The following is an 11,999-nucleotide window of genomic DNA, read 5'->3' on the forward strand; positions in this document are numbered from 1 at the left end:
GGCTGGGGGAGTGGGGGGTCCCCTCTCCCCTCCTCTAGACCCCCCCAACCCCTTATTCACGGCACAGGAGCCCTGGTGCTGAACACACAGCCTGGCTGGCCATGCATTTCAGCACCAAGGTGAGGGGCCAACCATAGAGACACTCTGGCAGCCAGAGAGTGTCCATGGAGGACCCAGCCTCTGCCCTGCTTTTTTAAGGTTCGGTTTTTTTAGACCCCTGGATATCCAGCGGTCTAATTTTCGCCCCACACTGCAAACTTGCAGCGCGGGAAACATTTTTCATTCCCACACATGCCTCTTGCCCTGTCTCAAAGGAGTTTGAGATAAGGCAAAAAGCACGTGTGCACTTGCCCCTGGTGGCGCTGCTGTGCTCTGCCTGCCCTTCAACATTGTCTCCCCCTTCTTTCTGGTGGCAGAGATTTAATTCAGCTCTGGTTGCTTGGTGTTCTTTTGAACAGCTCCATTTTTTCCAGATGGGCATTTTAGGTTTTTGGGGTTGGGTTGTTTTTTGTTTGTTTGTTTGTTACAGTGTTCATAAACTTATGGAAAGTTGGCAACCCCGGTGTACAGAACCAGGACAGCCTGGTTTTGTGTGTTTTTGTAAAAATTTTGGAATAAACCACAAGGTGATACTATGCTTGTTGGATATGCATTGAGCCATTGGGTCCTCATTCAGAGAAAAATCCATTTGAAATGAAAAGGGAGATGTTCTTGAGAAAGGACTAAGGCTCCAAAAGAAATCAAAAAAGGAATGTAAAGAGTTTCAGTCTCCATCCTTGTTCTTAAGTACACTGCCACATTTTCTGGCTTTTTTTTTTAAACAAATTTCCCTACTTTTTTAATGTTTTCCTGTTCCCCACTACTGTGTGAAAAGTTCACAAAAACAGAGGGAGCAGTCGGCTGACTGCTCTGGCAAGGGGAAGAGAGAAGATAATTGAAAAATGATGCCAAGGTTTCTAGAAAGGCAAAGAAATGTTTTGTGCCTTGATTTGTGGATCCTCAAAAATTAAGGTAACTAAAATCACTGGTCCCTCAAAAATTCTGGCCAACATGGTCTCAAATGCACTGGTAAAAGTGAAAAACTAGAGATTTTTTCCCTTCAGTTGCTCTTAAAAGTTAAATGTAACAGTGGTAGGTACAAATTTCCAGACAGTAGTGTGATTATTAAGTCAACAGTATCCTTTTAACACATATTCCACCAGGGAGGCTCGAGCACCACTTTATAAAGAGTATTGTTAGGGACAGGAATTCCAATTTCAGTTCCTTTCAAAACACCGGAAAGAAAAATCAATGTCGAGCAAAAGAAAAGGATGCATTTCCCCCCTGTGAGAATGGCAGTTTGAGAAATATATATTTTCAAAAGTAAAGCCCTGCCTATGTGAATAGGAAATTCCACATTTAGAAAATTCGAGCCTTACATCTTTTCTTGAACCACTACCTTAAAAAAGGCATAAAATGGCTTGTAGCACCATTATAAAACCATTTCTCTTTATTCTATGAACTGGTTACCATGAGTTTTATTTTGGACACATACAGCTGAGACAAAAGCAGAATTAAAAGCACATCACAGAAGTGGCATCAACTCTCTGGTGGTATGTTTTTATTTATTTTAATATGTGCTTCAGTATTATTCCTTTAGAGACAAATTTCTAGACCCAGATCCCAGTTAACAGATCACTGGGAAAGGACCATGAAATATTCCCTATCCAAGCCACAAAGTAGCAGTGGTGTTAATCTGCTGCCATTGCAAATCCCCTTTTGAGGAAGGGCTGAGCTGGTTGATCTCTACATTCACATTCTGTCTCTAAAATCCCTTTATGCAGCAAGATCAAGGGAACTATGCTGCACAATGTACTAATGATGAAAGGCTTATTGTATAGGTTCCCTTAATATGTCCATACTTCTGTGGAATGTACTGAAGTGGTGGGAAGGATTCATTCCCCTACTGAACAGGATGGAGGGGACAGCTGCATTATTCAAAACCAACACATTATTACTCTCAACTAGGCTCTTCTGAGCCAGAGTTTGTCCCCAGCTGGGCTCCATATGCTGGAATTCAGTAGTGGGCCTTGCCCCCACTTGCCCTATCCCCTGAATTCCCCATCCCTCCAGGAGTCCCACGGGCCAGATCTAGCCTGGAGGCTACATCTTTGATACTCTTGATTTAAGGCAATATCTAGATTGGCTACTTAGGATATTGAATCCTACCTCCCATGTAGGATTCAATATGCTTAAAAATTAGGCTCCTGGGATCAGGGGGGAAATTCAAAGAAATGGAGCTATGCATCTAGATTCTGTGAAATCAATAGGGAGATTTAGGCTCCTTTGAAGGTGTAGCACATCAGGGTCCCAGGGAAGGCCCATGATGCCCCGATGGCTCCACAGCCATGCCCCGCTCTGCCCCAAGACACCTTCCCTTCTCACCTGCCATGCCTTGATGGAATAATAGTAATAGGAAAGCTACCCATGGGCCTTCACATGGCCCCAGTCTGACTGGACCCTCTCCCATCCCAGGACTTTGGCTGGGTCTCTCTGATCAACTGTGCACTGCAGAGCACCTAAAGACTTAAGGGTTATTTGCATGGCTCCAATCCTTCCCTCCACCCAGCCCCAAGCCTCATAGGTGTTACGATATTGTTGTTCTCCTGTCAGGCTTTCAGCCTCATTGGCCTCCGCGCCTTTACTCTCAGCTAGGCCTTCTCGCTCGGGCCCACAATGTCAGACCTGGCTTTGAGGCACCAGCTCTGGTTTGGCCCTTTTGGGCCTGGGCCCCTGGCCCCTGTCTGCTGGGCCCCTGGCCCCTGCCTGGCTTCACCCTTCCTCAGGCACTGGGCCCCTGGCTGGCTCTGTGGCCTTGCACTATGCCCACTCCAGGGTCAACAGTCACTTGGACCTTGAGCCTGCGCCTAGCAGGGCTCAAGGTGATTGTGTGCCCCTCAGGCAATGAGACCTCCACATGCCATCCCTATAGTTCCAACCCAAACCACCAGCGTAAACAGCAACATAAACACTAAGGCCCTGGGCTATAACATAAAGGGGAAGAGGGCGGCTTTCCCTTTAAGAGGGAACACCTTCCCTCACCCCTTGTGCTGGCATACCTCCCAGCCTTAGCTCCTTGAACTCCCCAAGCCTCACTGTTCCTGAAGGCAGCAAAGCAATCAGTCTAACATCCCTGGGTAGCTCTCCTGGGCAGAAGCTCCTAACCGTGCAGCTGGCAGGGCTCGATTAGCTTGCCAGCCGAATCCCCAGACATATATGCTCCCAGAGCTCTACCCCCTTCCAGTCAACAGACTGCCTGGGCTGCCTGCAGGGACCTGCTAATTGCATTTGCCCTGTTGCCGTGCAGCTGCTGTGCCCTGCCTAGCCTGCAGTGCTCCCTGGCTAAGCTACTTTTACCTTAAATGAACAGGGAGACTCAGGCTCTGTTACAGAAGGGTAATTCAGAGTGCATGGACCTGTGTGTGCAGCACTGAGGTAACCAACAGGAAACAATAAGCACAAGGGATCCATTTGAGCTCTCATCCTATTAGGTACCTCTGTCCACTCAGTATTTAGAGCCTGAAGTCTTCTTCTGAGGGACAAGGGCTCACTCCTTTTGAGAGGGAAGCAGTGGCAGTACTCACCTTTCATACACTAGCCTATGTCATTGCCTATAGTTTTCCATAGTCCAGTATAAGTTGTCATGTTGGCCCCAGCTGCAAAGCCAACAAAGTTGCAATGTGCTGTTGGTCAGTCTGAGACTAGATCAGCATGACCCACTGAGCGTGCAGGAGACTGAAACAAGGAAGGCAGACAATAGGATCAGTATTGAGGAATTTGTTAGTCGTCATTCATGAAGATCATTCTTTTAACGAGCACAATTCTATTTAAATATAATGGCACATAACCAAATACACATCTATGAATCTACTTGTGCCAGAAAGAAGTGAGAAGTTTCTTCTTTTGGTAAGATATATTCTATAGTGATTACTGCTTTCTGATACTCTTCTCTCAGGGAATCAGGAGAATGCCTCCACATAAATCTTTTCCCTAGTTGTAGATGCAATAAATTATTAGTTACTGGTAAGTGCGTGCCCTATAGACCACAGGAATTAATGAAAGAACATCTCCAAAATCTTTACAATCCTGAGGAAACAGGAAACTTCTGTGCAGACTGTTTCTTGAAGAATCATAATAATCCCTATATTATCTTGTAAAATTAATTGCAGGCTTTGGGTCACTGCATTATTTAAGAACTTTCCTCTCTTTTTACATCCTGTAACATTACCACATAATTCTGCAAAGCTTTTTCAGAGACATTGACAAAAGTATGATATAAACCAGAAAATGTATTAATATTATATTTATTCTATTCTTGTGCATCCACATTTTGCTAGACTCAGAAAAGGAATTTAAAACTGCTAAAAGATTGTTTCTCATCTCTAGTGATGCTCCACAGCCCAAAACTCTGCTCTAAGGTATGGTAAAGATATACATTCAGTACACAATAGAATTAGTAATTGAATACAAATTAATAAGGTTTCCATAAATGCATTCAAGAGCAAAACAAGCTTTGTAGAATGGTTGCCTTGGATTTCAGGACACTCCAGAAGACAGAGCTAGAAAAAGGCTTACTTTGATCTCTATTCATATTGAAAGATAAGGATGTGGAATGGGCTGCTACTTGGTCAAAGTATGCATGCACTGCACAATACAGTGCTCTGTAGAAATAACTGAGCTAGCTCTAAATGAACTAGTGTGGGTACTGGAAGCAATACAGCCACGTTTGTGAGAGGCTCTGCTTTGGCTCACTCAGGTGTTCTACCTGCAAAAAAATTAACTTTAACATCCAGGTCTAAAAACATGAGCATCTGTCTGAAGTCCAACTCATTTTACTTTATATCCCTTGTTTCAATTCTCTCTAAATGTCTCCTCTATCACAGTACAAATCACTTCTAAGAACATCTGATACTGTATCTATAGAAAACAGGAGTCATTCTTAACTAACACATGGCTCACTCTGCCTATCCCAGAATCTGAGCATCCAGCTCATTTTCCTTTATAACCCCCTTCCAGTTCTCAATATGTTTACTTCAGCATAGAATCATAGAATTATAGAAAATTAGGGTTGGAAGAGACCTCAGGAGGTCATCTAGTCCAAACACCTGCTCAAAGCAAGACCATATCCAACTGTATCATCCTAAGGCTTTGTCTAGCCAGGTCTTAAAATCCGCCAAGAATGGAGATTCAGCCCAATATGTCATGAGCCCTCTTCACAACAAGGACATACTGTTGGTTCATATTAAAGCTTACTGTCCTTTTCTGCAAAGCAGCTGCTTAACCAGTCAGTCCCCAGCCTGTTCCCATGCATGCAATTGTTCCAGTCTAAGTGCAGAATTTAGCATTTGTCCTTATTGAACCTCATGAGATTTCTTTTCGACCAATCCTCCAATTTCTCAAAGTCTCTGTGAATCCTAGTCCTACCCTCCAATGTATCTACTATTCCCCACAACTTGATGTCATCTACAAACTTGTTGAGGGTGCGTTCCAACCCATCTTCCACGTCACTGATACGGAACAACACTGACTCCAGGACTGACTGCTGGGGCACTACACTTGATACTGGTTGCCAACTAGATATCAAGCCATTAACTACTATCCTCTGAAACCAATGATCTAGCCAGTTTTCTATCCACTTTATAGTCCATTCATCCAAGCCATACTTCCTTACCCTGCTTGCAAGAATGTTATGGGAGACCATATCAAAATCCTTGCTGAAGTCAAGGTATATTACGTTCACTGTTCCCCCCTGCATCTACAGAGCCAGTCGTCGCATCATAGAAGGTTGGTCAAGCATGACTTGCCCTTGGTAAATCCATTCTGACTGTTCCTAATCACACTTCCATGTGCTTAAAAATGGGTTTCTTGAGGACCTGTTCCAGGATTTTTCCAGGGACTGAGATGAGGCTAACCATTCTGTAATTCCTTGAATCCTACTTCTTCCCTTTCTTAAAGAAAGCACTACATTTGCCCTTTTCCAATCACCTGGGACCTTTCCCAATCATGACAAGTTTTCAAAGGTAATGGCCAGTGGCTCTGCAATCACAAAAGCCAACTCCCTCAGCACCCTAGGGTGCATCACATCCAGCTGCATGGCTTGTACATGTGCAGCTTTTCTAAATAGTTCCTAACCTGTTCTTCTGCCCCAGTTGGTTTCTCACCTTCTCCTCAAACTGTGCTGCCAAGCACAGTTGCCTGGGAGCTGACCTTCCCTGTGAAAACGGAAGTGAAAAAGGCATCAATTACTTCAGCCTTTTCCACATTTTCTGTCAATAGGTTACCTCCCCCATTGCTGCCAAGCAGTTGGCTTAGCAGGGACCCACACTTCCCCCAACAAGAAATGTCTCTCATTACCCTTCACGTCCCTTGCTAGCTGTAACTCCAATTGCACTTTGGCCTTCCTGACTTCATCCCTGCATGCCTGAGCAATACTCTTATACTCCTCCCTAGTTGTGTGTCCAAGTTTCCACTTCTTTTAAGCTTCCTTTCTCTGTTTTCGCTCATTGAAGAGTTCTCTGCTAAGCCAAGCTGGCCTTCTGCTATACTTACTAGTATTCCTGTGCATCAGGATGGTTCACTCCTGCATCCTCAGTAAGATTTCTTTAAAATACAACCAACTCTCCTAAACTCCTTTCCCCACCAGACTGGCCTCCCAGGGGATCCTGCCCATCAGTTCTCTGTTGAAGTCTGCTTTTCTGAAGTCCAGGGTCCTTACTCTGCTGTTCTCCTTCCTTCCTTTCCTCAGGATCTTGAACTCAATCATCTTGTGGTCATTGCTGTCCATGTTGCCATCCACCACTATATTCCCCACCAATTCTTCCCTGTTTGTGAGCAGCAGGTCAAGAAGAGTATGGCCCCTAACTGGCCTATCCAACACTTGCACCAGGAAGTTGTCCCTAACACTCTCCAAAAACTTCTTGGATTCCCTGTGCACTGCTGTGTTGCTCTCCCAACAGATGTCAAGGTGCTCGACTTCTGTGATTGGGAAACTTCTGCTAGCTGTCTGAAGAAAGCCTCACCCATCTCATCCTCCTGGTCTGATGGTCTATAGCAGACACCTACCATGACATCACCCTTATTGCTCTCCCCTCTGACCCAAACCCAGAGACTTTCAGCAGGCCTAACTCCAGTTTCATACTGGAGCTCTGAGCAGTCATACAGCTCTTTTACATAAAGCACAACTCCTCCTCTTCTCCCCTGCCCATCCTTCCTGAACAGTTGATACCCATCCATGAGCATAGTCATGCGAGCCATCTCAGCAAGTCTCTGTTATTCCAACCACATAGTTTTGAGACTATGTGAGGACTTCCAATTCCTTCTACTTGTTTCCCAGGCTCCATGCATTTGTGTACAGACACCAGAGCCAAGTGCCCTATTTTCTCAGTAAGAATGAAGCAGCGTCCCCTGTTGCCCCTTTCTGCTTGTGCTTCTTCCAGGTCACCCATTTCCCCCACTTACCTCAGGGTCTTTGGTCTCCATCCCCGGGTGAACCTATTTTAAAACCTTCCTTACTAGGTTTGCGAGCCTGTCTGAGAAGATGCTCTTCCCTCCCTTTGTCAGGTGGATCCCATCTCTTCCTTGTAATCCTTCTTCTTGGAACAACAACCCGTGGTCAAAGAAGCCAAATCTCTGCTGGCGACCCATATGCACACCAACACATTGATCTGCAGGATGTGTCCGCTCCTTCCCCAGCCCTTTCCCTTGACTGGAAAGATTGAGAACATCATCTGAGGCCCTGTGCTTTTCACCCTTGCACTGAGAGCACTGTAGTCATTTTTGACCTGCTCGGGGTCACCCCTGGAAATATCTTTGGTACCCACTTGGATAAGCAGCATGGGATAGTAATCAGAGGGCCAAATGAGTCTCAATAATCCCTCTGTGACATCTCAGATCTGGGTTCCAGGCAAGCAGCAGACCTCCTGAAATAATAGGTCAGGCCAGCAGATGGGTGCCTCCATCCCCTGCAGAAGGGAATTTCCCACCACTACCACCTATTGCTTCCTCTTGATGGCAATGGTCTCAATCTTCCCAACCCTGGGGAGACCTGGCCTTGCCTCTTCTGCCAATGAAACATGCTCCTGCTCCTGTGCTGCTAGGATATTATTACCAAGCCCAGAGAACATCCAACACTGTACAGTATCTATTCACAGTAGGCTAACACATGACTCACTTCCTCCAGTCCAAAGTCTGAGAAACACATTATGAACACACTGACTGACATGCCAAGCTCTAAAACTTCCACCCACTCTGTTACTACACTGTACTTCTGAAGCAACTGATCATGAATCACTTAGTTGAAACTCAGTGTTTCAGTGCTGAATGAAATCAGTCCAGTGCTCCATTTTGGAACTGTTGGAGTTTTTTAAATGAGCTGTATTTTATGCAACTCTGCTCTTGCCTCTGTCCTAGGACATGAATACATGATCCAATACTGTGCTGAATTTCCAGCAGGCACAACACAGAAAAGTATAGCTCAAGAGGAAGGAACAGACAGAGGTGATTTCACACCATTTCAATACCCCCTTCAGAAATTTAAAAAACAAACAACAAACTTACTTGGAACAGATTAGTGAGGCACTGCAGAACCTTTTGTGAATGACTTTTTTACAAATTAAAACAGATGCTAGGTTACATAGCACAAATGTAATTAACTAGCAGAAGGGAGGAGAGGATAACTAAGCATAAATATTAACTGACTGCAGGAGAAGTCCCTTGACAATTAATCATGGAGACCTTTTTTTAATGCCCTCAGTGTCTACTTCCTGCTGTTTAGTCAGCAATTCTTCTTACCATTAAACTGATACTCCTATACCAAAGCCCAAGTGTCCATTCCTGTGCCAAAAAATGCAAAACTGAACGTTCATGGAAGAACTACATTCTGGTCACCACTTTAGGCTCCCCGTTGTGATCATTACAAAAAACTTCCTCCCAGAGGACTCAGTATTATGAAAGTAAAAAATTGGCTTAGTAGCTATGAACATAAACCATAAGTAAATGACATCATACTTCATGCCCAAGACTAAGTCAAGAAGGAAAGAAAATAAAACAAGAAGTAAATCTCATTCACCCACAAAGGACACAGTAGCTGAGGAAACGGAACAAGTCAAACAGAGACCAGTCTTTCTTACCTAACCTACCTGTGATGTTTGCTTTTCATTTCAAAATTAACATGGTTTTGTTAGTGTCTTTATACCACATCAATGCTAACACCGATCACTGTTTAAGATAATTACAATCAGCTTTCAACAATGTGCTTAGAATGACTACAGAATGCATAGAACAAACAAGGATCGAAAACTCTTCTGGATGGTATCAGAATAAAGCTGGAAATAAAGATGGTGTTGTAACTTGCAAACTACCCAAAACATTTTAAAGGTATGTAGATACAATAAAGTTCAGTACTATAGAAAAGGCTACATTGATAGATAACTGGAAGATGAATACAAATTGCTTGCAGGCAAATCCCCCAGAATACTATGGCACTTCAGGGAAGAATCCTATAGTCAAGAAATAATACAATACAGTCCTTACACAGATTTCCTGCCTATTTTCTCCTTTAAGACATAAATTGTATTTAATGTCTAATGTCCTGCAATCTGTATCCAGTAAGGACCTACTAAGAAGCATTTGTTCTAATGAAAGCATAGATTCAGACAAGAAATGAAAAAGGGTCATACAATAAGATACAAAACTATATAGCTGTCTTGAGTCCAAGGCCCCCCAGAGCCTAATGGCTCACTGACTAGCAAGGTAAGGCTCATCAGCTTTTGTAGCCAAAAGCACGTAAGGGAGCAATGTAGCTCACATCACATTTAACCCCCAACCCAAGTGACCAAGTACTTATATTCAGCTGGGGACAACCTTTGACATGAGTCCAACACAGGGCTTGTACTCATGCCTCAGGAGTCATAGTAAGACATCTTCACTGTCCTGCCAACACACCCACATGAGTGTTTCATAACTAAAATATTGTTAGGACCTGTATTTCACAGAGGACTTATTTAACTCTTCGATATACACATTATGCTCTACTATACAAAAAAAAAAGCATACAATGTTAGGAGCGATACTGGTGTGTTTATTACTCAGTTCTTTGAAAAATCCATTTTGCTTAGGACTTTTGATTTTTACACTTTTTAGTTTTATCAAGTGTGAAAAAACAGGGCTGTGTTAGATAATCTTTATGGGGTTAGTCATTAAGAACCCTATTCTACAACCCCCAACACACACACACACACACACACACACACACACACACACACACTTAACTCCAAGTGATGCAAGTAATTCTGTTATAGTTACTACTGAAACTGTGTCTCTATTCAAGTAAATATTGCTGTTTTTATTTACAACCTGGGTTACCATCTCACCTACATGGCCCAGTCAAAGACCAGGATTCCACTGCTCCAGTCATAGGCAGATCTAGGATTTTGAAAAGTGGGGTGCATAGGCGCATATAACACAACACATTTTTCTACAGGTAAAAAGAAACTAGAAGCTTTGATAATGTAGTAAGGGCCTAAGGCTATATCACTCAATTTAAGATAGAAGCAAAAACAAAAGTAACTTTATTGGAATTTGCAATAATTTACTATACCATACGTTATGTATTAAAAAACATGACAAACTTGACAAGCTAGGCAAAAATAGTCAAAAGATGTTGTTTCTTTGGTCCTGTAGTCATTAGAATTAAACGTACATCTCTTTCTGATTCATAAAACAAAATCTAGCCTTCTTGAGCATCTTGACAGCACATCCAATGCCTCAAAGAAAGTTATTTCCAAACCTGATTTAATGTTTCCACACCTGAGTTTGTTTCTAACTTCAGTTAAAAACACTGTCTGAAGGGCTGTGAAACAGGAACTACATTACCAGGAGCACCTAACAGATAGCAGAATTGCAGAAGAAAGAATAGCTTGATAAGAGGAATATTAAAACCATTAAAAAAGAAGGGAGGGTCATTAACACTTGTGGATTTAAGAGTTTAGAAAGGATCAAATAGATTATGAGCCATGAAGTCCTTCATGGCTGCCTGAATAGAAATGCTGCTGCCACTCCCAGGGTTTTAAATTTGGGTGGAGTGGGAATCAAACAGGGGTCCGCCGAGTTCAAACAAAGAGCAAGGTGGCAGCTTCCACCCCGGTTTACAGCCCACAAACAGCCACTTTCATTTGACTTCAGTGAAGCCAGTTTCACTCCGTTTCTTCAATGAAGTTACTTACATTGTGTAAATACTATACTAAGTATGGGTCTAAGTCTACAGGATTTGGGGCTCTGACCTAAATTACTATGTAAATGTGCTAATTTTCAATAATATCGTCTCTTTCTCTTCTCTCAGCCTCATTGTTTTTTGACTTTTTACACCAAATATCAAGCTCATCTCCCCTGAGGGTAGTAGGCAGGTTGCATTTGGCAACACATCTGGAGAGAAGACAGGCATTGGTTTGAACCTTGTGGCAGAGCACAGGGTGTCTCTGCCACTTCAAAGGCCTGGAGCTGGCAGCCTCCAGGTGCTTGACGAGGGCAGCCATTTTGAGACATGGGCTGCCTATATAAACAGGGCAGTTTGGCTGCAGGAGGTCAGGCAACAATGTTGCCTGGCCGAAGGGATGCTGTGAATGACCCGGAGGTAAGGGGGAGCTGCAAGGGGTTGGCAAGAGGCTCCTGGTCCTGGGCATGACCTGAAACTGCACCCTGCTGGGAGTGGGTGGTCTAGTGGGGCTCTCAGTGGTGCGGGAGCCCCCAGGAAATGCCAGGCTAGTGATCACCCCGGTGAAAGGTGGGTTGGGGTGCCTTAACCCCTAGCTCCCACCACCAGGTGGGTAACCCTATGTTGGAGGGGCCCAGAGGGCGGACCCCGAGAGAGCGTATGGAGTACAGGGCGTGGTGCTGCGGTTGCCCCTGAGAGGACGGGGAGTAGTGGCACGGTGAGGCCCGAGGATGAGAGAGAGGGGCTAGAG

General features: G+C 44.0%; 1 protein-coding gene across 7 annotated transcripts in view; it reads right to left on the reverse strand.

The window, feature by feature from the left end:
- CLUAP1 (clusterin associated protein 1) overlaps positions 1-11,999 on the reverse strand; it is a 235,725-nt gene that overhangs the window by 217,644 nt on the left and 6,082 nt on the right. The gene's annotated exons all lie outside the window — the stretch shown is intronic.

This window comes from Alligator sinensis, unplaced genomic scaffold (genome assembly GCF_000455745.1).
Source record: "Alligator sinensis unplaced genomic scaffold, ASM45574v1 scaffold1297_1, whole genome shotgun sequence".
Lineage (NCBI taxonomy): Eukaryota > Metazoa > Chordata > Crocodylia > Alligatoridae > Alligator > Alligator sinensis.